The sequence below is a fragment of the Tamandua tetradactyla genome, chromosome 3, assembly GCF_023851605.1.
Source record: "Tamandua tetradactyla isolate mTamTet1 chromosome 3, mTamTet1.pri, whole genome shotgun sequence".
NCBI lineage: Eukaryota > Metazoa > Chordata > Mammalia > Pilosa > Myrmecophagidae > Tamandua > Tamandua tetradactyla.
In genome coordinates, this window is record NC_135329.1 from 170,570,521 (window position 1) to 170,595,707 (window position 25,187).

General features: G+C 35.8%; 1 protein-coding gene and 1 pseudogene across 1 annotated transcript in view; both read right to left on the reverse strand.

Moving 5' to 3' along the window:
* HECW2 (HECT, C2 and WW domain containing E3 ubiquitin protein ligase 2) overlaps window positions 1-25,187 on the reverse strand; it is a 405,018-nt gene that overhangs the window by 378,382 nt on the left and 1,449 nt on the right. The gene's annotated exons all lie outside the window — the stretch shown is intronic.
* On the reverse strand, window positions 7,171-21,352 carry LOC143675838 (large ribosomal subunit protein uL11 pseudogene; annotated as a pseudogene).

Here is a 25,187-nt window from a genome sequence, read left to right on the forward strand (position 1 = left end):
CTTATACACAGAAAACCACAAACTTTGGCTAAAAGAAAGCAAAGAAGGTCTAAATAAATGGAAGCACATTCCATGCTAATGAACTGGAGACTAAATATTGTCAAGACATCAATTCTACCCAAATTAATTTACAGATTCTATGCAATCCGAATCAAAATTCTAATAGCCCACTTCAAAGAAATGTAAAAACCAATTATCAAATTTATTTGGAAGGGTAATGGGCTTGAAATAGCAAAAACTATTTTGAAAAATAAGAACAAAATGGGAAGACTCACACTTCCTGATTTTAAATCATATTACAAAGCTACAATGGTCAAAGCAGCATGATACTGGCACAAGGATAGACATACAGACAAATGGAACAGAATTGAGAGTTCAAAAACAAAGTCACATCTATGGCCAGTTCATTTTTGACAAGACATCCAAGTCCACTCAAATTGAGAAAGAATAGTCTCTTCAACACATGGTGCTGAGAAAACTAGAGATGCATGTGCAAAAAATGAAGGAGGACTCCTGTGCTGGTTTGAAGTTGTTATGTATCCCCAGAAAAGGCCATGTTCTTTTAATCCATTCCTGCAGATATAGACTCATTGTATGTGAGACACATCTTTTGGTCCAGCTATTTCAATTGAGATGTGACCCACCCCATTCAGTAAGGGTCTTATACCCAGTAAAGGCCATGTTCTTTTAATCCATTCCTGTGGATGGAGACTTATCGTGCGTGGGTGGAGCCTTCTGGTTCAGCTATTTCAATTGAGATGTGACCCACCCCATTCGGTAAGAGTCTTACTGGAATTCTTTATGATAAGCTAAAAAACAGAAAAAGTTAAGAGAGCTCAGAGATAAAAGCCATGGGTGAAGCAGCCAAGGACCCAAAGAGGCCGAAAGAGCCACTGAAGTCAGAACTTGAAAGCAACAAAACCTGGGAGAGAAGAACCAGCAGATGCCAGCCATGTGCTTTCCTATCTGACAGAGGAAGCTCAGATGCTAGCAGCCTTTCTTCAGGGAAGGTATATTCCTCTTGCTGCCTTAATTTGGACATTTTCACACTTTTAGAGCTGCATATTTGTAAGTTAATAAATCTCCATTGTTAAAAACCCATCCATTTCTGGTATACTGCATTTTGGCAGCTATGGCAAACTAAAATAACCCCTATCTTATACCATATAATAAAATTAACCCAAAATGGATCAAATACCTAAATATAAAGAACTAGGATTATTAAACAAGATGAAAAGATAGGGAAGCATCTTCCAGATCCTATGTTAGGCAATGATTTCTCAGACTTTACACACTCAAAGCACAAGCAAAATAAAAGAAAAAAAATGGATAAGTGAAAGCTTATCAAAATTCAAAACTATTGTGCATAAAGGATTTTATCACAAAAGTGAAAAGACAACCTGTTCTATGGAAGAAAATATTTAGAAACCACATTTCCAATAAGGATTTAATATCCAGAATATATAAAGAAATCCTACAACTCAAACATAAAAAGACAAACAACCCAATTAAAAAATGGGCAAAAGACTCAAATAGACATTTCTCCAAAGAGAATATACAAATGTCTAAAAAGCACATGAAGAGGTGCTCAACATCACTAGCTATTAGCAAAATGCAAATCAAAACCATTATGAGATACCATTTCACATTCACTAGAATAGATACTATTTAAAAAAAACAGAAAATTACAAGTGTTGGATATATTGTAGAGAGATAAGAACAGTTATTCATTGCTGTGGCAATGTAAAATGGTGCAGCCACTGTGGGAAACAGTTTGGCAGTTTCTCAGAAAGCTAAGTATAGAGTTACCATATAACCTGGCAATCACTCTACTACATATATCAAAAGAATTGAAAGCTGGGACTTGAACAGATATTTGCACACCAATGTTCATAATGGCATTATTTACAATTGTCAAAAGGCAGAGACAACCCAAGTGTCCATCAACCAATGAACAGATAAACAAAATGTGGTATATACATACAACAGAATATTACTCAACTGTAAAAAGGAATGAAGTTCTGATTCATGCGATAACATGGATGAACCTTGAAAACATGTTGAGTGGAATAAGCCAGACACAAAAGGACAAATATTGCATGATCTCACTGATATGAAGTGATTAGGATAAACAAACTTATATTACAATCTAGAATGAAGGGTACCAGGGTCTGGGCTGGGGGTTAACTTTTAAATAGGGAGTTAATGTTTCAATTGTACAGAATTTCTATTTGGGTTGATTGTAAAGCTTTAGAAATGGATGGGGTAATGGGAGCACAACATTTTGAGTGTAATTAATAGCACAGAATTATATATGTGAATATGGTTACACGAGGAAATTTTAGGTCATATATATGTTACTGGAATAAAAATTTTAAAATAAAACAGGACTGTCCAACACAATGAACCCTATTGTAGACCTAGTCATCTAATAGACATAGTTATTGGAACAATTATTAAAATGTTCTTTCATGAATTACAGCAAATACACCACACTAATGGAAGGTGTTGATAATAGGGTGGCATATGGGAAAAAATACACTTTAATGTAAACTATGAACTCAAGTTACAAATACAATTACTATATTCTTTCACCAATTGTAACAAAGATACCACACCAATGCAAAGTGTTAATAATAGGGAGGGGTGGTACATAGGAATGCTGTATTTTTTTTTTTACATGATTTTTCTGTAAACCTACAACTTCTCTAATTTCTTTTTTTTTTTAATTCCTCTCCAGCCCTATCTTGTCATAATACCCTTCATCTAGGTCTCTGTGCTTCAGCCGTGATGGCTTCTTCGAGGGCCTGAAATGCCCTCTCACCCCCATCTCCTTATCCCAATTTAACTACAATCTTCCTTCAAGACTTAATTCAAGGTCACTTCAGGGAAGTCTCTGGATCTCCTTGATCAGATCAGCTACTCTCATTAGACATTTTTAGGCACCTCTTCTTCATAACACTTAGCACAGTTTTAATTTTAGTCGTGCAAGTTTAAAAGAAATTAAGGTCTACTTCTCTACTGGACTGAAGCACCAAAAGGGTAACATTTGTTCCTTTTAGTCTTACCACTGATTAGCACAGCGATATGCATAAAGGAGACACCTCGTGAATACCTAGAACTAAAGTATGTGGATGAAGAAGTGAACTAAAACACAGGGAGACATATTGTCTGGAAGTGAAGAAAGACATCATAAAACAGAGGCATAAACTATAAAGAAAAATGATAAATTAGACCACCAAAAGAGAAAAATTATTTATGTCAAAAACATTACATACTTAAAAGGCAAACTAAAAGGGAAACATATTTGCAATAGCTCTAAAAATTGTTGATCTTAAGAAATAAAGGGCTTTCTACAAATCAATAAGGAAAAAAATGAACAATGCTCCCCCCTAAGAAAAAATGTGCAAAGGACATAGACAAGCAGTCTCCAAAAGAAAAAAAGTTTTCAAACATGCACAAAAAAAATCTCAATATCATTAGAAAATAAAGAAAACTTTATAGACAAATATTCTTAAATTTTTAAATGACAGTTTTTGAAAACTATAATATTTAGTATTGGAAGGAGTGAGCGCAAAATTTCATATATCTCAGGTGGGAATATAAATTTGTAGAACTTTCCTGCAGGGCAGTTTTGCAATATGTACAAAATTATTATAGCTTTTGACCCTGAAATTCCTCTTCTGAGAACTTAGCCCAAGGAAAAAAAACAACAAATTTTAAGGCACTTGCAAAATAAAATACAATTCAATTATATGACAGAAGATTATTCAATGGCATGGAATAATATTAATAGCATATTAAATGAAAAAAGCAGGTATAAAAACAGTATAATTTTGATTTCCTACATAATACATATATATAAATATATGGACATAGAAAGGAGACTGGGAAGATATACTAAAATATCAACATCAGTTATCATAAGGCAAAGAGCTTATGGTAACTTTTATTTTCTTTGTTTTATTAAATTTACGTTTTCTAAATTTTTCACAGCAAACATTTTTGTTTTTCTAAGCAGAGAGAATCTAATAACAAAAAAATTATTAATTATTAACTATGGTTATAAAATGTGCTTACTTTGTGACAAGTACATTCTAAATACTTTAGGCCATCATATATATATACATACCCTGTGAGGTAGGTACTAATCCTATGAAGTTGGTAGTATTATCCCCATTTTACAGATGGATCAGTGTTATTTAAACAAAGCAAAATCAAAATTCTTCATCCAATAATTTTCCAAAACCTGATTAAAGTTATTTTTCTAACTTTTTTCAAATAGGAACTACTAAAAATTAAAAATAATCAAGGCACTACATCTATATCAAACATCAGAGATTCTAAACTTAGATTGGGGTATGGGTTCAGATTCAGAGAGGGAGGGAGAGAGAGAAGAATGGGGGCAGGGTAGGGACTATACTGATATTCCTAGAACTTTGATAAATTTGCGGATTTTTGTGCAACACCTAGTTTCCCAAGGTAAGCACAGCTCTGAAATTGGCCTTACATTGAACACTATAACTTCTGCAAATTGTACAGAGAAATTTCTTTCCAGGGGACCCTTTTCTTTAAGAATTATACAAGCAAGCTTTTTAAAACCAAAATTAAAAAGAAAAGTTACACTAAACACTATACCTTTTGCAAATTGTATAGAGAAATTTCTTTCCAGGGAACCCTTTTCTTTAAAAAGTTCACAAGCAAGCCTTTTAAAACCAAAATGGTATGTTTCACAGCCTTCTTCATGGAAAAGAATTCCACATACTGCAACCACTCCTACATGATTAATTCACCAAAGCCCTTTTTACCACGTGTTAATGTGACTGCTTTACACATACCCTGTGTTTTTCCTGAGTCTGGCTGACATGTTGGCGGATCCTCTGTGTAGGATGGAATATTGTCTGCATTCTGGACATGCAATCCCTGCTGGGTATAAGCCATTTGATGAATCTGCCTGGTTGAAATACTGTGCGTTTGAAGGTCAATGTCTGTCACAATAGCAATAACAAAAGTTGAGACTTAGCTGGCAAAAGAATCACTGGGGAATATATTTGAGTGGCAAAACTATCAGAAACCTCCTACTCAGCTTACAGCTGGGGGAGACATGGAAAAAAATGTTAGGGAATTATTTAATACACCAAATTTATATAGTCATGTCTATTTTCTGGGCTATTGTGGTAGACTGAATTACATACCCCAGTCTGGACATGGTCTTGGCCCACATTCTGATGGGTGTAGACCCATTATAAATAAAATTTCTCCAAGATGTTACTTCAGTAAAGGTGTGGCCTAATTTATCAGGTTGGGTTTTAACCTAGATTACAAGAGTCCTTTATAAGCAGAGTGAAAGTAAAACAGAGAGAAAAGCCACCAGGAGCAATCAGAAACTGGAAGTCAATGGATCTCAGAAAAGAAAGAACATCACCACGTGCTTTGTCATGTGGCGAAAAAGTCAAGAAACCCTGAAGATTGTGGGCCAGCCCAAAGACTGCCCAGAAGGAAGCAAACTTTCCAGCCTCTGAAACCGTGAGCCAATAAGTTTCTGTTGTTAAGCCAACGCATTGTACAGCATTTGTTTTAGCAGCTGGGAAACTAAAACAGCTGCTTATGTGGAAAAGAGGAAATAGGAATTACTATTCATTAGGCACCTACTTTACACCAGGATCTTGCCATATTGTCTCATTAGTCTCACAACAACCCTGAGAGCCATTAATTACCCCTATTTTTACAATTATGGAACTTGAAATCAGAGATTAAATAACTGATACAAGGTTAATAAGCGGGGGTATCAGAAGTAACATCCAGATGATTCTAATTCCAGTGCTCTTTCCACTACACACACTGATGCCTTCTGTCATCTTATCAGGTGAGCAGTTCCTACTGGACCTCACACCTGAGTGAGCTAGTAAAGCTGTAACTGCAGTCTGGCATTGGTTGAAGGTATTTTTTTCAATGCCATATATAACAGTCCACAAAGTCACAGCTAACCTAATCACCCCTCAGAAAAATCTAGACATATGGGGGGATCTCATATTGGGGACTGTGGGGTTCAACTCCTTTAGTATCACCCCAGATATAAATGAAACACCTAGAAAGCTAGGAAAAACTGATTCATATCCAGTCAACAACATCACTGAAGCTTATGCTAATAGAATGTGTTATCAACATCTAGAGTTCAGCTAATTACTACTCGGGGAACTGCAGCAAATCAGTACCTCAGCCTCAACACTGCAGTGTTATGAAGCCAAAGAGGCCAGGCTCCTGTGCTTAGGGAGCCCCAGCAGAGTTAGGATGCAAACAACAGAAGACAGCTATAGCTAAAGCATTTGTTTGCAGAATTTTTCCCTTCTCATTGAAGCATGACTTTAAAAATTTAACCACCCCATATTACAAGATAAAGAATATAATAAAGGAGGAAAAGGTAGGAAAGGCTTTGAGCACTCCAGTCCATGACTAGCAAAATATCTACAAAAATCACTTTTAAGGGGGTGCAAGGGTAGTTCAGTGGTAGAATTCTTGCCTGCCACGCGGGAGACCTGGGTACAATTCCCGGTCTATGCACTTTCCCAAAAACAAACAAACAAAATTTCAACAAATGGTACTGCAATAGCAGGATACTCACATGGGAAAATAATGAAATGTGACCCCGCCACACAGCATACCAAAAAAAAAAAAAAAAATCACTTTTAAAAAACAGTATTCTTGGTATTCAGAAAACATCTTCTTATTACTTCACAAGGAGCAGTATGAGAAAGTCAATATCTAATAATTGTATTGGGCCAACAGTTTACAATAAATATCTACAACACTGCAATCTAAAAATATTTTCCTAAATACACTATTTAATTATCTGCAGCTACTTCACGAAATGAGGCTTTACAACCCAATCAGTTAATGGGCACAGGGGAACAGTGTCATGAAAATGATTTACAGTGCTTCCCAAACCTTAATCTGTATATGAATCAACTGGAGATAATATCAAAATGCAGATTCTGTTATAGTAGGGCTGGAGCAGGGCCTAAGGAAAAAAAAAAGGGTTCTAATAAACATGAGGCGATGCTGATGCTAGGAACTTTAGTCCTAGCCAAAGGTCTCAGACACTGTTTCACAATTGAGATTCTCAAATTCCTATCTTTCTATACAGCAATTTTGTTTATAGGGTGATCATTTCTTGATCATCTAAAAAAAAAAAAAACTAAAACACATTTTACCAACTCAATGCCAAAACTTTGCAGAAATAATTGACAAGCATATCAAGACTCAGCTTTTCTCAAAATGGGATCTGTAGATATTTGGGGGTGGGGAGATTCCTCAAAAATATTTTCCCTATAAACGAGGTCCCTACAAGATTATATTCATCTCTTCTGTGATTAAGCTTCTGCTTTACCTAGCAGCAGTCAACATCCAGCTACAAAAAAAACAGACAACCGGAGAGGGACAAAGGTTAGGAGGAAGTATAGATTCTGAAAATCACAGAGCTTGATTTCCTCCCTTACAAACTTTCAAAATGGATTAATGAATAAACAGCTCGTGAGCACTTAGGGGGAATAAAGAAGCATTCACTAGAAAACAGCACGGTTTCACTAAGCTTTTTCAAACATTTTACATCTTTTTTAACAAGAGTTAGGAGAATGACAGATTATAACAATGCTTTAGATAGCATAGCTAAATTTCAGAACTGTATGAGTCTCTCATAGCATTCTAGTGTCAAGATCAGAGAAATGCAGGTTAAATAATAATTGCTGAGTAGATTCAGTGTTTAAAGAAAATATCCAAAGACTAGTGATGGATGGAAAAATGTGAGCATAGTAAGGAAGATTGCTTCAGAGTTCTTTCCCTTCCCCACTTCCAATCCTTTCCAACCTCTACCAAGTTAGAAACAATACAATCGATATTTACTGAAACTGGTGTTCTTACGTGTACTACTTACATTCAACTATGAATGCTAAAAGTGCTTGGGAAAAGATTATTAGGATACATGTGAATCCATGATCTCAAAAAGCATCATCCCACAAATTACTTACTAATTGCAAAAGGAAAAATGGACTTTTTTATATGTGAGAGATACAGTGTCATCCCTTAACCAGGTAATCCCATTCCACAATCACCAATTGTGGGATATCAGACATCATGGGCCTCCCAATGTGATGCAGTAAGTGTTATCACTTATGTCGTCATCTTGTCAAAAATACTTAGATGCATCTAAAATTAAGAAACATGCAGAAAAATCCAGAATGTAGAACATTCAATAATCTGAACTCTGGAAAACAATGTCAGCAAATAAAACAAAGCAAAAGATCAGGAAACTGTTCTAGATTAAAAGAGACTAAAAAGACAGCAATCATATGCAATGCATGAAACATTATTGGTTCCTGGATCAAGAAAAAAAAAGTGGGATAATTGCAACATAAAATATACATGAAATATTATTGAATTATGGCTAATTTTCTCAGTTCACCAATAATGATAATAACAACATTATTGGAGGTAGCAGAAGAATGCTCTTATTAGGAAATGTGGCAATATTTAGGGAGGATGTGTCACGGTATCTATAACTTTTTGGGGGGCAGGGGAGGGCTTGTCAAATGATTCTTTATTGAAATATTTTCCTTTGTAGTTCTTAACTAGCTGGGCATCCGACTGCACCATGGTTGGTGTCATCTAAGATGTCAAACGGGTAGCAGCCATTCATCCTGCAGACTACAGACTGGTCAGTCCCCAGAATCTCTTTAATGTTTCCAGAATGTTTTCTATTAAAGATCAGTGCCATATCTCATTGCCGCATCTGTCAGTCAATGTCAACAATCTCATCAAAGGTGATATTTCCATTGTGTTTAATGTCTTTCTGCTTCTTTCTGTCTCTGGCCGTCCAGAGGGATTTGACGAGCATGGTGGAGGCAGATGACATCATCTCAATCTGGGCCTGTCTGTCTCAATGATCAGTTTCACCAAATCCTTAGACCCTTCCAGTCACCACTTGCCTTGGTAACTTTATCACCAGTCTTTTCTGGAGGCCTACAAAGGGGACTGAATTTGGGTGCCAAGGCAGACGTGGCACCAACTTCCCCACGGGTGCACCTCAGACTTTGATCTCATTGGGTCTAACTTTGGGGACATGGCGAAGGTAATTGGTGTCAGATGAACTCAGATGCTGGACAAACTAAGAAAGTTGCACCTTGGCCTCCTTTGTGAAAAGGAGTGAAAAGCACACAAATATATATATACATATGTGGAAAGAGAATCAAATGTTGCAAAATGTTGACAATCAGTTGATCTAAATGAAAAACGCATACTTCTTTTCTTTTTCTTTTTCTTTTGACTTGTGTGCAGTTTGAAAATTTTCAAAAATAAAAGGTGGGTGAAAGAAAAGAAAGTAAAAAAAGTTTTAACTTAAACATTTATGGATTTTTTTCTCATTCTCTTTTAACCTTATTTTTCTTTACCATAAAACTTTACATTCCTTAACTTCATCCCTCCTACTGCAGAAGTTTCTAATAGTAACTTACCCTTGGAGTTCTGCAACAATTATAGTCACCTCTGAAGTATGCATTCAATATACTCCAAATTTATATATATACTGTAGTAAAAATATACTTAAAAATAAATAGCAAATAAAATGTTTAATAAGCACAGCAGTCTAGTAGACAATACATGAAAGGTGGAATGCTAATTTTTACGTCTGTATTTTGATTTCCTTTTTCCCAAGGCAAGCACTTCAACTATATCTTGATAGAGATAAAAAGAGTCTTATAATGAATTAATGAAATAGAGAAACCCTTTAGCAAAATTCAAAGCAGTCTTTAGCCCAGTGCGCCCCACTAAGTTAATGATGAAGTCTAACTGATTACAGCTTGTTGGCTGCAATAATCCCATCCATTTTCCACTATATCTAAAGACCATCCTATGCTCATCCACAAAATAAACCAGCAGCTATTCTGGAAATCAGGATGATGAGAACCAAAAGCTGCAGGTTAAATCAGTGAGAACGCAACCTAAATTTGGGGGATTTAATCTAAAATTGAAGATGACAAAGCAGATGGCACACATATTCTCTTTTGGCATTTTGCCCAAAAAAATAGCTAACCAAGGAAGAATTCTTACGCAATAAATGAACACATTTTAGAAATGTTTTTAAAATGTGACCTGTTCTTTACTTGTTTCTTAATGTCCTGAATATTATAGAAAGTAAGGCATTAATGCACAAATATATTTAAAGGTCAGCTTCCTCACTGACCTTTAAAACATATTTCCAATGGAAATATACCAGGGAAATAAACCAGCCTTGATATACCACACTTAGAAGATTCTACTCTGACCAAATCAGATTCCATTTCACAAAACTAATGAAAATCCCTGAATAACTTCCTGGTAACTTTTCATCTTTTTTTTCTTCACCAAAAACTGGGTCCTGCTAATAATTGCTTTTAAAACCTGTAATTCTTGACAACTGACAGGTTAAATTAATGAGTAAGAAAACAAAACCAAAAATAAAGTTATCTTTCTTTATTCAAAACTACTAATAACAATTAGCCATGAAATATTCAAGATAATAAGTTTTAATAGATTTAAATGTTTAATTATGTCTACCAATGGTAAACATTACATAATACACTCAAATATTCAGAATATTAGATTTTTTCTACTATCTCTACTTTCAAACTCAGGCAGTTTAAAATTTTAGTAAATTCTCTACTTTTGTAATGTTTGAAAATTTCAATCACAAAGTCTAGTTTGTTTGTTTGTTTGTTTGTTTTAGCGAGAAGTTTTACACTTTATTCACCCTAGCTGAATGTTAGGAAAACAACTTTTAAAATTACTGAGGCATTTTAGAATTCTCACTTCTGTAGCAAATCCATATGCTAAGAACATCTTATCAAATAAATGAATTGCTTCTAGCAATGACCCATTTCAAAGGAAAAAAGTCTATAATATTTGTAAGTGATATTAAATTATTCTAATGGGCCACTTATCTCAAAATCTACTTGCATTTTATCTACATTAAGACCATTCTAAGAAATAGTGTGAAAGAATGTACCATTAATAACACTCTTTAAAAACAAGCCAAAGAAAAAACATAGATGCTATGGTTCTATAGTACTTGTGGTCTCCATGTACTTAGTTCAGTGTCTTAAACTATCTACAATAGCACAATTTTCTCAAAGAAACATAAAAATTGCTTAAGAGTTTCAAGCATTAAAAACAAAGAAGCAATAGTTAATCTTGTCGTTAAAAATCTTAATATCTAAAAGTTAGCATGTATTGAGCATATTACACAGAAACTGCATAAATAATTTATATGCATTACCTTCCTAAACCTCAAGACAATGCTCTATGATGTATATATTATTATCACCTTATTAGAGATGACGAAACTAAGAAACAAGTTAAGTAGCTATGACAGACCACGAGATGTTTCCCCAAATCTAATTTTTTTTTTCCTCATAACATAGCAGCACATGTGGCCACCATGACAAATAAAACATTTGTCAGCCCCACTCTCAGTTTAGGTGTGGTCATAAGACTAAGTTCTCACCAATGGAACATAAGCAGAAATAGTATGTACAACTTCCATGTCACTTGTTTCTCTCCCTTCTCCACAGGTTGGAACACAAATCTGAACTGAAGCAGCTTCTGGCATGCAGATGAGGAGAGAACCTTAAGGGATGGCAGGGCAACAAGTTGAAAGAAATAAGAATGCTCAAAGAGTCTACCCAACCTGGGCTGCCTGATGACCTTAAGAAAGAGATATAAGAGAGAAATAAACGTCCTTTTTTGTTGGGCCACACTTTGTTTTGGGAGAAGAGTGTCTATTTCTCTTTTGGGCATATTTAGCTCATACACAAACTATTATAGAAACTGGTACCAGAAGTGGGGCACTGATATTATATAAATATAACATATGGGGACTCAGCTTAGCAGTTAGGTAACAAGAAAGCAGATGTTGCTAACTGGAAAGGGTCATAAACTGGTAACTCTTGTTTGTTACAGCAAAACATTTAGCAAACCTGTCACCAGAAACTATTTAAGGCAGACCAAACCACATGCTTATAGAACCCTTGCTCTAAGTGAGGTAAATGCAAAGTGCCAGAAAAGGATATTTTATAACTCAAGGGTGTTTAGCCAGAGTTCATTATCTAACATCAATATGGGTTACTACTGAAAACAAACTCTGTAACTAATTATGTTCCTTTGGTAAAAGAATCATAGGCTTCCTTACCTTATGCAATAAAAATAATAGCAGTAGGATGACTTAATAAATCCATTTCTACAATAATTTCACTCCTCTCTTGGTTAAGAATTAAACAGAAAGCACTAAATAAAGTCTTCTCACAATTTAGAAATTGAGAAAGAATATTTTATGTCTTAAAACTTGGTTATTCTTTTACTGTTTCAATTTAATGCCAAACATATCTAAAAATAAAGCAATAAATCTTTCAAACATATTTCCATTAGAAACATCAAATTTGTTTTAATTGGAGATTTTGCATATTTTGCCTTACTTATAATATCTCCTTCTGTCTTACGTTTTCATTTCCAAATTTAGCTAAGGATTCACGGGAACTGCTCTCAAGGTCAAGTTGTCTGTGACTGTCTTAAAAAAAAGAAATTAGGGAAAAAAGTCACTAGGAACTCCAACCATATATGCAAATTAAAATTCTCTGTTATGGGGGCAGTGCAACGGTGGCTCAGTGGAAGAATTCTTGCCTGCCATGCCAGAGACACAGGTCCGATTCCTGAAGCCTGCCATGTTGAAAAAAAAATTCTCTGCTATTGTAGTTATTTTTGTATTCCCATTATATGAAACCTTAGTTTTTAAAAACATCCCATACAGTGCTGCTAATTTAAAACCTTGCAGCATTTAATTTCACCTACTCCCATCTTCTACAAACTGGAAACTGTAAGTATGAATAAAATTAAATGGAAGAAAAAAAACAAAGAATCTAAAAAAAGAGCATGGCAAAAAGCTAAGAAATAAAATAGAAATAAAAACTTTGTCTCAAATGTCAACTTCTTGGTAAGAAAACACCACAAATGTTATCCAAGAAATACTTTTTGCCTACTTTTTTTCTATGTGATACTTTTTCAACCCTCTGGTCTATTCAACACATGTATATTTTTCCCTTAGGAAACCTTTGTTTTATCATATTTTAACTTGCCTGCTATGGTGGAAAAAGCTCACACTATAAATAAGCAGACAAGGGCGGGCCACGGTGGCTCAGCAGGCAAGAATGCTTGCCTGCGATGCCAGAGGACCCAGGTTCGATTCCCGGTGCCTGCCTATGTAAAAAATAATAATAATAAATAAGGAGACAAGATCCTAAAATCAGTTCTTTCACTAGGGTTATTCTGTGTCTCAGCTCATCAAGGACATGCCCATTTGTTCCTGATGTCCTAGTGTAATTATCACTCTCAAAAATGGTGAGACAGTAGGATGAATTACAACGGACACACTATCTATTACTAACCAGCTCTGTCCCCAGGGGTTGTGATGTCCAAGCTTCAGGGTAGGATGGATGGAATGGGGGGAGGGGTGCTTCTCCAAGACTAGATGCTGGGGGTGGAAAGAGAAATAAATAATGCATCATACCTACCCTTGAAGAATTTCACCTTCAACGAAAAAGAGGAGAAAAGTAAATCTTTGGAAAGAATTTTGATTCTTCTCCTAGTTCTTGCTCTCAAAATATGTAAAATCCTAATTTAACCATGACAAGCTTTAATTGAAAATCCAATTCCAGCAAACTTTAAATATTAGCAGCCATCCAGATTCAACACCCAGATGTTGAAGATTAATTTAATGGCTTGCTCCAGTCCCACTTCTCCCCCAGTAGGAAATAGTACAAGCTGTGGTCCCACTTCCCTGCTGTGAATGCCTTATTGCAGCCTGTGATCCTAGTTTGGAGATGCCAATTGCTTCTTTTGTCTCCAATATTTCACCCTCATCCCAATCCCAGGTTTACTTCCCTGTCAGATTTTACAGGGAGAAATTCCTTTAGGTAACTACTTCTTTTCCTCAACCACCAGTTAATTACTGAAGATGCTCAGATCTCAAGTATTTTAAACAAGTCATCAAAACATATGCAGCTCCCTTCTTTTAGGCCTCTATTTCTTTTACTTAGCAAAGATCCATAATGATCCCTACGAGGACCAAAACCCCCCCTCTGCCTGTGTTTGGTGCCATGCACTGAAGACATCAAGTATTGACACCTCACAAGCTCTCAGGATTCAGACAAAGGTTCCAAAATAGATACAAGTAGCACACAAATTTTACTTAGCCTGAGCTGTTTTTAAAACACTTTCATTACTTATTAACAAATTTAAATGAAAATATTTTATATATAAATGTACATTTTCAGCTTCATTTGAAAATCTGAAGATTTGGCCATGCTGCGCCCAAATTCCCACGTGGCAACAATCACATAAGCTAAGTAGCGACATCGTTTCCCTTGGAAATGTGTCTCTCCAGTGCCCCATGATCCTCACCATCCTACAAGGTTTCCATGCACAGCCCACCCAACTGATTTCATTTTTTACCTGCTGGTCCCTGGAGCTACTGGAGTTGGAGACTAGTTCAAGTCCAGGGAATGTGAAGCTTTTCCTAATCGTAAAGGGAAGGCCTGTTCCCTCATCCCTTGGTTTGAGGCTGCATGGTCATGTTTCTATCCCTTTGTCAACCTCTCAGTTCCTCACTCCAAAAACTGCTTCAGCTTCTTGTAATCACAATCATGACCAACATCTAAGTATCACCTATTTGACTGAATTATTCCAGGACCACTTGCAGAAGCACTTTCTGGACTGGTAAACTCCCACATGCAGCAGTGTAATTCCAGGTCACATAGCAGAAAACACAGAAGATTTCACCCACAAAACAATGAAATCTTCATTTCAACTTCTTTTTGAAGATAAATATTCCTCCAAAATTAGTGATGAATCAGAACAATGCTTCTTAAACTTTCCCGAACACACTACACTTAAGGGGATCTTGTTAAAACACAGATTTCAGTTCAGTAGGTCTATAGCATAGGGTCTAACAAGCTCCCAGGTGATGCTGATGCTGCTTGTCTGGAGACTATACTTCAAATAGTCAAGAGCTAGAAGATTTATAAAGGAAGAGAAAGTTTCTGAGATGAAAATTATCTGAATGAACTAGGTCTCCAAGACTTGACTTACTGCCATATTAAAACTACAAAAATGTTGATCTTTTAGCATCCTGTGCCAGCTTAATATCTGATTTCTATAAATAATAGCCTTTCATAAATGTCCATAAGGAAGAAACAGATGGTTCCTTCATCCATTAGGCATTGGTTATTTTGCATGCACTATGTGATCAATACTGGGCACTAATCAGAGGTGTCGGTCAAGTTTCCACATATTCAGAACACGTAAAACCTAGTTATCAGAAAAACTAATAGGACACAAAGTATCTAGAATACCACCTAAAACAGCAGATGATTATGATGGTAATTACTGTAAAAGAGTGATTCCCAAGGGGGTGGCATATCAGTATCTGGGGGTTTGATGTCAAACTAAACACACTTCCCGCCATTCCTTTCCAGAAGATGATGATACTCCATCCCCACAGTCAATCATGGCCTAAGGCAGATACATTTACTTGAAGAAGTATTATATTCTTTAGGGAAAAAAATGGTGAATACTTGTTTTTAAATTTTATGCAGAAGTGCAATGGAGACAAAGGGCCTGGAAAAGTAAGTAGAATTGGTAAGACATTCCAGATGGGAAGTGCTACCTATGGTAAAGATATTGAGGTGGAGATGAATCTGGGTTATTTGGGGGGTGATAAGATTAAAGTAAATTAGAGTAGTTCTCGTGCTGTCCTCCATTCTAAATGGAGGGAGGACGCATGGGCAGTATCTCCTAAGAACTAGATCATCTGTTAAGAATATCCAAGAGCTATTTCTATGAAAGCAGGTGGAAATAGTTTGTATCTCAGGTCCTTTTTTATTTTTCCTCAAATGCAGAGCAAAAAAAATCCATTTCTCTCTAGCATGTAATTCTAACCTGAATGACATGTTTCACGGGTTGCTGACCAAAGAAGACAAGAGAATGTGGATGTGTAAATGTTCCTATAAATTTAAGAATAAGATCACCTAAATTGCTGCATCAGGTTAAGCATTCTGCTGCTGCTCAGCATTCACAGCTCTTTGAGACTATTCTTATAGGTCTTATTTTCAACTCTGTCATCAATCATCTTTGTGACTCTTCCCTAAATCCTGTCCAAATTATCTTTATTCCTCTTATAAAGGAAAGTGATGAATTATGCTTCAGGTCTTCCCTGAATACCCCATCTAAAGCAAGTCTCAGTTACACTTCATTATCTATCAAACCCCCTCTACATAGCACTTATCACACTTTGAAATTATGGGGTTTTTCTAAAGTTAAAATTAATATATATTTATGAGAAAATAAATCGCAATATATTAAACACACTGAAACCTTACATGTATCACAAACATCAGAAAGTCAAGGTAAAAACATAATATATTAAGTATTTAACATACTTCTACAAGATTTTCCTACATTTTTTAGCTGCATGCTCTTTTTTTAATTTTTTTTAAACATAACAAACAAACACAAACGTTCTTACCATATGATCATTCCATTCTTGGTACATAATCAATAACTCATGATATCATCACATAGTTATATATTTATCACCATGATCATTTCTTAGAACATTTGCATCAATTCAGAAAAAGAAATAAAAAGAAAAAAGAAAAAAACTGATACATACCATACCCCTTACGCCTCCCTCTCATTGACTGCTAGCATTTCCATCTACCCAATATATTTTAGCCTTTGTTTCCCTATTTTTTTCTATAACCCTTACCACTCCCTTTCATTGAGCACTAGCATTTCAATCTACTAAATTTATTTTAACATTTGTTTAAATGTTAAAATTATTTATTTATTTTTATTTATTTTAAATGGAGGGAGGACGCATGGGCAGTATCTCCTAAGAACTTGATCATCTGTTTAGAATATCGAAGAGCTATTTCTATGAAAGCAGGTGGAAATAGTTTGTATCTCAGGTCCTTTTTTATTTTTCCTCAACTGCAGAGCAAAATTATTTTTTTATTTTTAATATTTCTTTTTAATCCATATGTTTTACTCATCTGTCCATACAGCAGATAAAAAGAGCATCAGACACAAACCTTTCACAATCACACAGTCACACTGTGAAAGCTATATCATTATTCAATCATCTTCAAGAAAAATGGCTACTGAAACACAGCTCTACACTTTCAGGCACTTCCCTCCAGCCTCTCCAATATACCTTAACTAAAAAGGTGATAGCTTGATAATGTGTAAGAATAACCTCCAAGATAACCTCTCAACTCTGAAATCTCTCAGCCATTGACACTTTATTTTGTCTCATTTCCCTCTTCCCCCTTTTGGTAGAGAAGGTTTTCTCAATCCCTTGATGCTGGGTCCCAACTCATTCTAGGATTTCTGTCCCATGTTGCCAGGAAGGTTTACACCCCTGGGAGTCATGTCCCACATAGAGAGCATAGAGAGGGGAAGGGCAGTGAGCTTGCTTGTCGTGTTGGCTGAGAGAGGCCACATCTGAGCAACAAATGAGCTTCTCTGGAGGTGACTCTTAAGCCTAATTTTAAGTAGGCTTACTTTGCAGGGATAAATTTCATATGAACCAACTCCAAGATTGATGGCTCCGCCTATTGCTTTGGTTGCCCCCACTACTTGTGACAATATCAGGAATTCTCCAGATGGGAAAGTTTAATATTGCCTCCTTTCTCCCAAGAGGATTCTGCAAATAATTTTTTATTCTCTGTCCAAATTACTCTGGGATATCTCAGGGCATCAAACCAACCTGTACAAGCCAACATGATCTCACACCCTATTCAAGTTTCCATGTAATTATGGTGTTCAAGTAAATTGACCACACAAATTAAATTAGATAATGTGCTACCCAAAATATAATTTTTTCACCAAATAAACATTACTCCCTTTGATCTTGCACAAAGGTTAAAGTTTGAAAATATGAGATATATCATCCTTTATCCAGTATTCTGATTTACCTTGGTCCTATCCAGATCAAGCTTTATTCATTATTTCTAGATGAAGTCTGATTACTTTTTCAGCTTTTTTACCAGTTGCCTGAATGGGATAATGCTCGTGTTCATAGCTTCAGTGCTCTAACTCTGAGTTCCAGGTATAACATAAATACGCGAAGTTTCTGGGAAGGACCAGGTTAGATACAAATAGCTCAATATCTCAGAATTTAGAACTATCAGTTACAATTCCTGAGTATATGCGACTGCTGTAAGAACTTACAATCTAGGAACCTTTACAATAGGCCCCAACCCATGCTCTCAACTTCAATTCTCTGAGTTCGTATGTTCTAGTTAGTCCATATGAGTGAGGCATGATAATATTTGTCTTTTTATTTCTGCCATTTCAACATGTCTTTAAGATTCATCCCCCTAGTTGCATGCCTCACGAAATTATGGTTTTTTTCATTTTTACTTATGAACTATTTCAAATATATAGGAAATTTTTAAAGTTAAATTAAGAGTGGTCCATACATCACCATTCAGATTCAACAAAGGTTCTATTTTTGCAACGTTTGCTCTGCATTCATTCACACCTTCGTTGCCTATTTCTTTGACCAGATTCTTTGTTTTAACTGTGCAGGGCTATATTAGTCAGGGTTTTCCAGGGAAGCAGAACCACCAGGATGCATCACCTTAACCATCACAAAGGCCATGTCTACTTACGTACCCATTTTACATCCACAGCACTTAGCATACAGGTTGGTATATATGAGGCTCTCCACACGTGTTTGTTCAATGAATTATGTATACATGACTTCTGCCTCAGAATTAAATTATGGCCATCAATATGGAAGAATTATTAAACAAAGGCAATGGCCAGCTAGTCTACATTTTATTAAAGCCCCCCAAAAAAAGAAGAAATAGATCTTCATTGAGAATGGGTAATTTAATTTAAATACATGCTGTAACTGGCTATTACACATTAAAGCAAGTTAGCTGAGCAAGTACAGAATTTATCCTCCCTAAAGGTCCTTATCCCTTCTGTAATGGAAAGCACATACATCTATCTAAAGACATGGAGATATAGGAAGTAAACTCTCAAAGTCTATTCTTGTTTGAAGATGCCAACCCAATGGTTTGAAGAAGGAAGAGAGAAGGAAAGAAGAGAAGTAGGGAGGAAGGAAGGGAGAGAAGGAAAGAGAAGGATGGAGGGAGGCCTCAGAAGAGAGAATCCAGTACTACTCTAAAACCACTGGAGATCTAAATTAGGCCAAGGGAGAGAGAGAGAGAGATCATGTCTGAAACCTTTGATTATCAAATTCAAACCTAAACAAAGCCAAACCTAAGACAAAAGTATAGAAATGATCATGTCCAATTTTCTGACTTCTCCACTTCCTTCTCCCTGTATGCCCTGTTACCCAGCATCCTAATACAGGACTTAAAAGCTTGAATTCCTCCCAAGGTAGTTCTCTACATATTCTAAATGCCAAGTGTACTACTTGCACCCTCTCCCCATCAAAAGTCTCTGGATCTAAGTTGTGAGTTCTTATATTCCCAACAGGTCACTAAGAGATAATATGCCTATTATTTAAAGGACTATCCACTAATCAGAATATGATATCATTAACCCTTTATGATCCACATGACTTTAAACTCTAATACAAAAATTTCGGATTATAAGATTGTGATAGATTGCTTTACTTGTTAACAATTTTTCCTTCTGTCCCTGTCCTTGTCATGGTTCCCTGCGGGCTGAATATATTACCAAGATATGCTATTGGACATAACAAATAGTTTCTAATCAGAGTCATGAACATTTTTAATCTCATGTCACAGAAAAAAAAATTATATGAACACTTTTCCCCTAGAACAACCAGTATACTTCAGCGAGGAGAAGCAGTCGCACTCATGTCAGTCACATTACAAGACACATTTATAGGCTCAGAGGCTCCAACGTGGTTGTATCCCCAGTCTTCACTACTTTCTTTAGCATCGCCTCAAGATCAAAAGCATATATATCTTCTCTGTGAATTGGGTAGCATGTGAATTTGCCTCTATATGCAACTTCTTTTCTTCATATAGCCCTTACCACCTTTTTATCTGTATCTGAAACCAGGGTTCTGTCAGTCCTGACCCCCCTCATAAAATAATTGTTAACCAAAATAGAAGTCTTCCCTTACAGCACGGGTTTTCCGTGATAAATGAACAAAGCATCACCAAGCGCTCCACCCTGAACATATGCCAAAAGCTGATTCATTCTCTGCATGACATTGGAGGTTTCATCCAACCATAAAGTGAAATATCTGCTAGCATGTACTTGATAGTAATCGTTCTTTCACACTCTACTCCACTGATATTATGCAACAGCCAACAGTGTCATTTGACAAAGGGATTTTGCCACTAACTTCTGGTTTCTCTCTAAGGATAATGTTTGCCCTTAACTTTCCAGATGATTTTCCAAGTGTCTCTTCAATAATATGACTCATACTTAGTTTTGCTACAAGGATCTTTTAATGATGCTACTAGAGTTCTGGTCTTTTATCTACCTTCAGCAATGTAATATATTAATTTCTAAACCAAAGGATTCTTGTGTGCTTGCCCTGGAAAACTTCAATAGTCTAACAGAGAAGCCACTGTGCTTTGTTTAAAAATGACACAAAAACATCCATGGCTTTGCGCCACTATTGGACAAAGTTTCATAATAGGCAATGACTAGGGATTAGGAATAAATGTATGGCAAGGTCAATAAAAATCAGTTTTGTGATAGTCATCATCATACTTCAATTGTACTTTTTCAATATAAGTTATTGTTTGAAATCATCCACTTCCTATCAATTTCCTTGTCTCTAAACAAAGTCACATTTTATATTTGCAGTGGGGTCCTATTCTCTAGGTATATTTAAGATATTCTAAATTATAACATTTACATTACTATTTTCACACTTCAAGGAACCATTTTTGAGTCACCATTCTATTTTTGTAAAATGGGAATACAGCTTAAGAACAGTAACAACAAAAAATGCTATTTCAACAAATAAACAGTAAGTAAATGACATAAAAATTATATAAACCAAGCACACCATTAGCAAACTGTGAGGCACATACACTGGCCAGTCAATCCTTATGGCACAAACACAATTTTTAATACTATAATGAGTTTTAAGTACATAATAGAATTTCTGCTGAATGGAATTATTTTCATATCTCAGGGCCCTATGTGTTGTGCCATCCACACCAGCTCCTCCTCTCCTACTTACCTCTGATCTTTCTACTCCATCATGTTGGTTTTCTTGCAAATCTCTAAACAGGCCCAAACACATTCCCACTTTTGGGCCTTTGCACTGGCTACTCCCTCTGCCTGGAACACTCTTCCCCAGATATCTGCATGAGTAAACTTCTCTCACCTCCTTCACCTCTCTGCTTAAAGTCTCTTTCTATGAGGCCTACTCTAACCACACTTATCCTCTTCTATTCTTTCTTATGAAAACAGTTACCTCCTTCTACCATGCTATATAATTTTTTACTGATTTAGTTTATTATCTGTATTGTATTCCATTCCCAGTCCCCAGAGAATGAAAATCTTTGTTTTGTTCACTAATAATTCCCAGAACCCAGATCAGAGACTGACCCATGGAAGAAGTTCAATAAATATCCAATGAATGGATGAATGAAATTTTTTCATAGCTTTTTCCTCCCTAACCACTAAACTGTCTATAAATCTTACTTTGGGAATGAAACAGAAAATGATAAGCCATCAAAGGCTTTTAAGTAAGAGAATTATACCAACAGATTAGTATTAGAACAAGACAAGACTGGGAGATCAGGAGCTTATTTAAAACTTGGAGTGACTCAATGCAGAAAGTTTACTTAAGAATTGGGTCCATGAAAAAAAGATAAAGGTGGCAATTTTACAAATGTCCAGGCCTTCTTAAGTGGTTTATTTCAATTCCACAATACACATATCCATAGATATATGATCAATGTTCATATATATATATATACACACATACATAAATGAATGCTTACACATAAATATATATTTGAAAAAAATCTAGAAGAAACTAAGGACATTTTCTCATCATATGGGTATCCTATATATAAAATAAATGACTTGGACCACTTCACACCTACTAGGATTGCTTTGTTTTAAAAAAAAATGGAAAACAACAAGTGATGTCAAGGACATGGAGAAACTGGAAACCTCACGCATTGCCAGTGGGAATGTAAAATGGTGCAGTCCACTATGGAAAAGTTTGGCAATTCCTCAAAACATTCAACATTGAACTATTATATGACCTGGCAATTCTAGTCCCAGGTATACACCTCAAATAATTTAAAAAGGACTCAAACAGATTCAACAGATTCTTGTACATCAAAGTTCATAGCAGCAAGATTCTTGTACACTAAAGTTCATAAGCAGCATTATTTATAATAGCCAAAAGGTATAAACAACCTAAGTGCCCATCAATAGACGAATGGATCAACAAATTCTGTTGTATACAGACAATCTAGAATAGGAAAATTCAAAGAGACAGAAAGCAGATTAATAGGGAGCTATTGCTTAATAAGTACAGAGTTTCTGTCTGGGGTGATGAAAAGTTTTAGAAATAGAGAGTGGTAATGGTTGTACAACATTGGAATGTACTTAATGGCACTGAAATGTGCCCTTAAAAATTGCTAAAATGACAAATTTTATATATTTTACATATATACATACATATATATAACCACAATAAATATTTTTAATAAAAGCTAATGACTTGGGTCATAATTAGGGAGACCACACATAGTAATTTTCCTGGAATAGTTCCAATTTATATTTGTTGATCTGATGTCCTTTCTAGTTAGTATCCCCTTTTACTCTCAAAAGGATCCTAGTTTGTACAAAAAAATTACATGGTCATCCTACTTATAAAGGAGATATACAAGTTTCTTCTTATTTGGGCATGCTGACCAAGTATTGAAGACTTCATCACAGTGGGTGCAGAAAAGGTGACGGCCAAAACTAATTGTAACCTCTCCTGGTCAGCATGGCAGTTGCACTATTACAAGCAGATGCATATTTAGCAAGGAAATACAGCAACTGTTACAGAAGTAGGTGCCACAAGCTGCATCTAAATAGCACTGGTGGTACAGAAACCAAATGATAACAGGTCACCTACAAAATCTAAAAGCCCTGTGAGAATTTTCACATGATGAACAGACACACCAAGTTCCCCTTTTCTACAAACCCTCTGTATGACAAGCTGAGAACGAAGTTCAGGACCAAGTTCAAAAGAGACTAATGGGAAACAAAGATCCTCCTATTATCTTCATGATCCAGAGAGCTGGAAAATTAGGAAAATGTGGAAACACATCTTCACAACAACACTAGTGTTCTGAACTAACAGTAAATATTCAAGAATTAGACCAAATACTAGATCATGAAACCTGCATTCATATCTGCAAGAGCAACACACCAAGAAGTCTGAAAACAGGCCTGTTGAAGCTACTCTCTCAAGTCACAGTTGTCTCAATTTGCGTCCACCCTAGGTAAATGGGCAAGTGCTAATTCTTTTTGGCTTGAAGACAATAGTAACATGGGCTTATAGCCATAGTAGACACTTAATGAATTAAAGATGAAGCTATTTTATTTTCTGTATGTGTAAATAGATGATGAGCAATCAATTACCTCATTCTTCTTTCTTCCTCACTAGTTCTTTTTTCCTAGTGTTTTTCTAGTTTAAATTTTTGGACCTTTTTTTTTATCTTTGTGTCTAACAAATAAAAGACCAAAATAAAGGATGACTCAAAATCTGAGTCAAGATTAAGAAAATAGTCAAGCAAGATTCCTTAATACTTAGGGAAATTATATAATTTATCATCCAAACCAGGGCATGTATAAAGATAAAAGGGGACACTTTTGATCATTAAGATAACTCAAGAGAAATAAACTGGGACTTTCAGAGACAAAGCAGCAGGTGTGGTTATCCATTGACTCCCTCACTCATATCCTAATTCAAGAGGTACCCAGAGTCTAATGAAGCAACCTTTGGCTGCTGCCTCTGTTAGGTCAACCAAACTTCAAATACAGTCCTCTCTCTTTCATGCCCAGACCTGGCTTTTGACAACAAAGCTGGAAAGTTCCTTACTCAATACTGCCATTTCTTATCCAACACTTCATGCAAAACTGGTTCCAATTTTTTCCCAGGAAGGTAGGCAGCAAAGCAGTAGAAAGTGAATTCAGGCCAGGCCCACAGCAAGCCCCAGGCAAAAAGCCTATGGTTTCTCTTAAAGTCACACTTCACAATAGAAACAGCAACTTGGTAAGAGTATGCATATACTCAAGTGTTTTGACAAGTACTTGGAATGTTAGATCCTTTCGTTGATGCAGGGCACACACTGAAACCGGACAAAAGCCCCAAAGCCATCACTCCTGCAAAGCACATCCATCCAGAAAAAAATGCTATAGCATCTGTCCTCAAGTACACATAACAATCTTAATTTCTCTGCCTTTTGCTGAGATCAGTGCCAAGATCTTAGAAAAGAATAAGAGATTATGTTTTCTCCCAAGATTACATTATCTAAGTTAAAAGGACCAGCGCTTATTTATTTATTTCATGCCTCCTATTCAGAGAGGTCAAACATTGCTCTTGTTCTTCATTAAATTTAGTCCTGTGTCTTGTGAGTGTCCATTTACTGGAATATTTTCCTTCAAATTCAAAGAGCACACTGTACAGAGGGAAGACCAATTTTGTGATCCAATTGCAATCTATAGTACATAAATAATCTACAATGGTGGTAAGAGAAGAAAATCTCCAGTTGGCTTATCTAGAATGTTCAAAATTACTTGATTTCTTCACAGACTCCACAGTCATTCAGAAAGATTCACTACCAATGATTCGAAGACAATAAAATGGTAAAGAGAATGTCTTTGGCTGCTAAGTCATCAAAGAAGTAGACGACTGCCCATAGCTGAGAGTTTGGGGACAAATGCAGGGGGGTAGAGAACCACCTGTCAGCGAGATGGAAGAGAAACTCCCTTATATACAAGATCCCACTAAAGTCCTGGAGGCCACTTGTATACAATAGCTAAGAAGTTATGACTACTATTTTTGCTTTTCCTCTTTAAGTTGTTCAATTATTTTAAGTTCAAAGACATTTATGCTAATATGC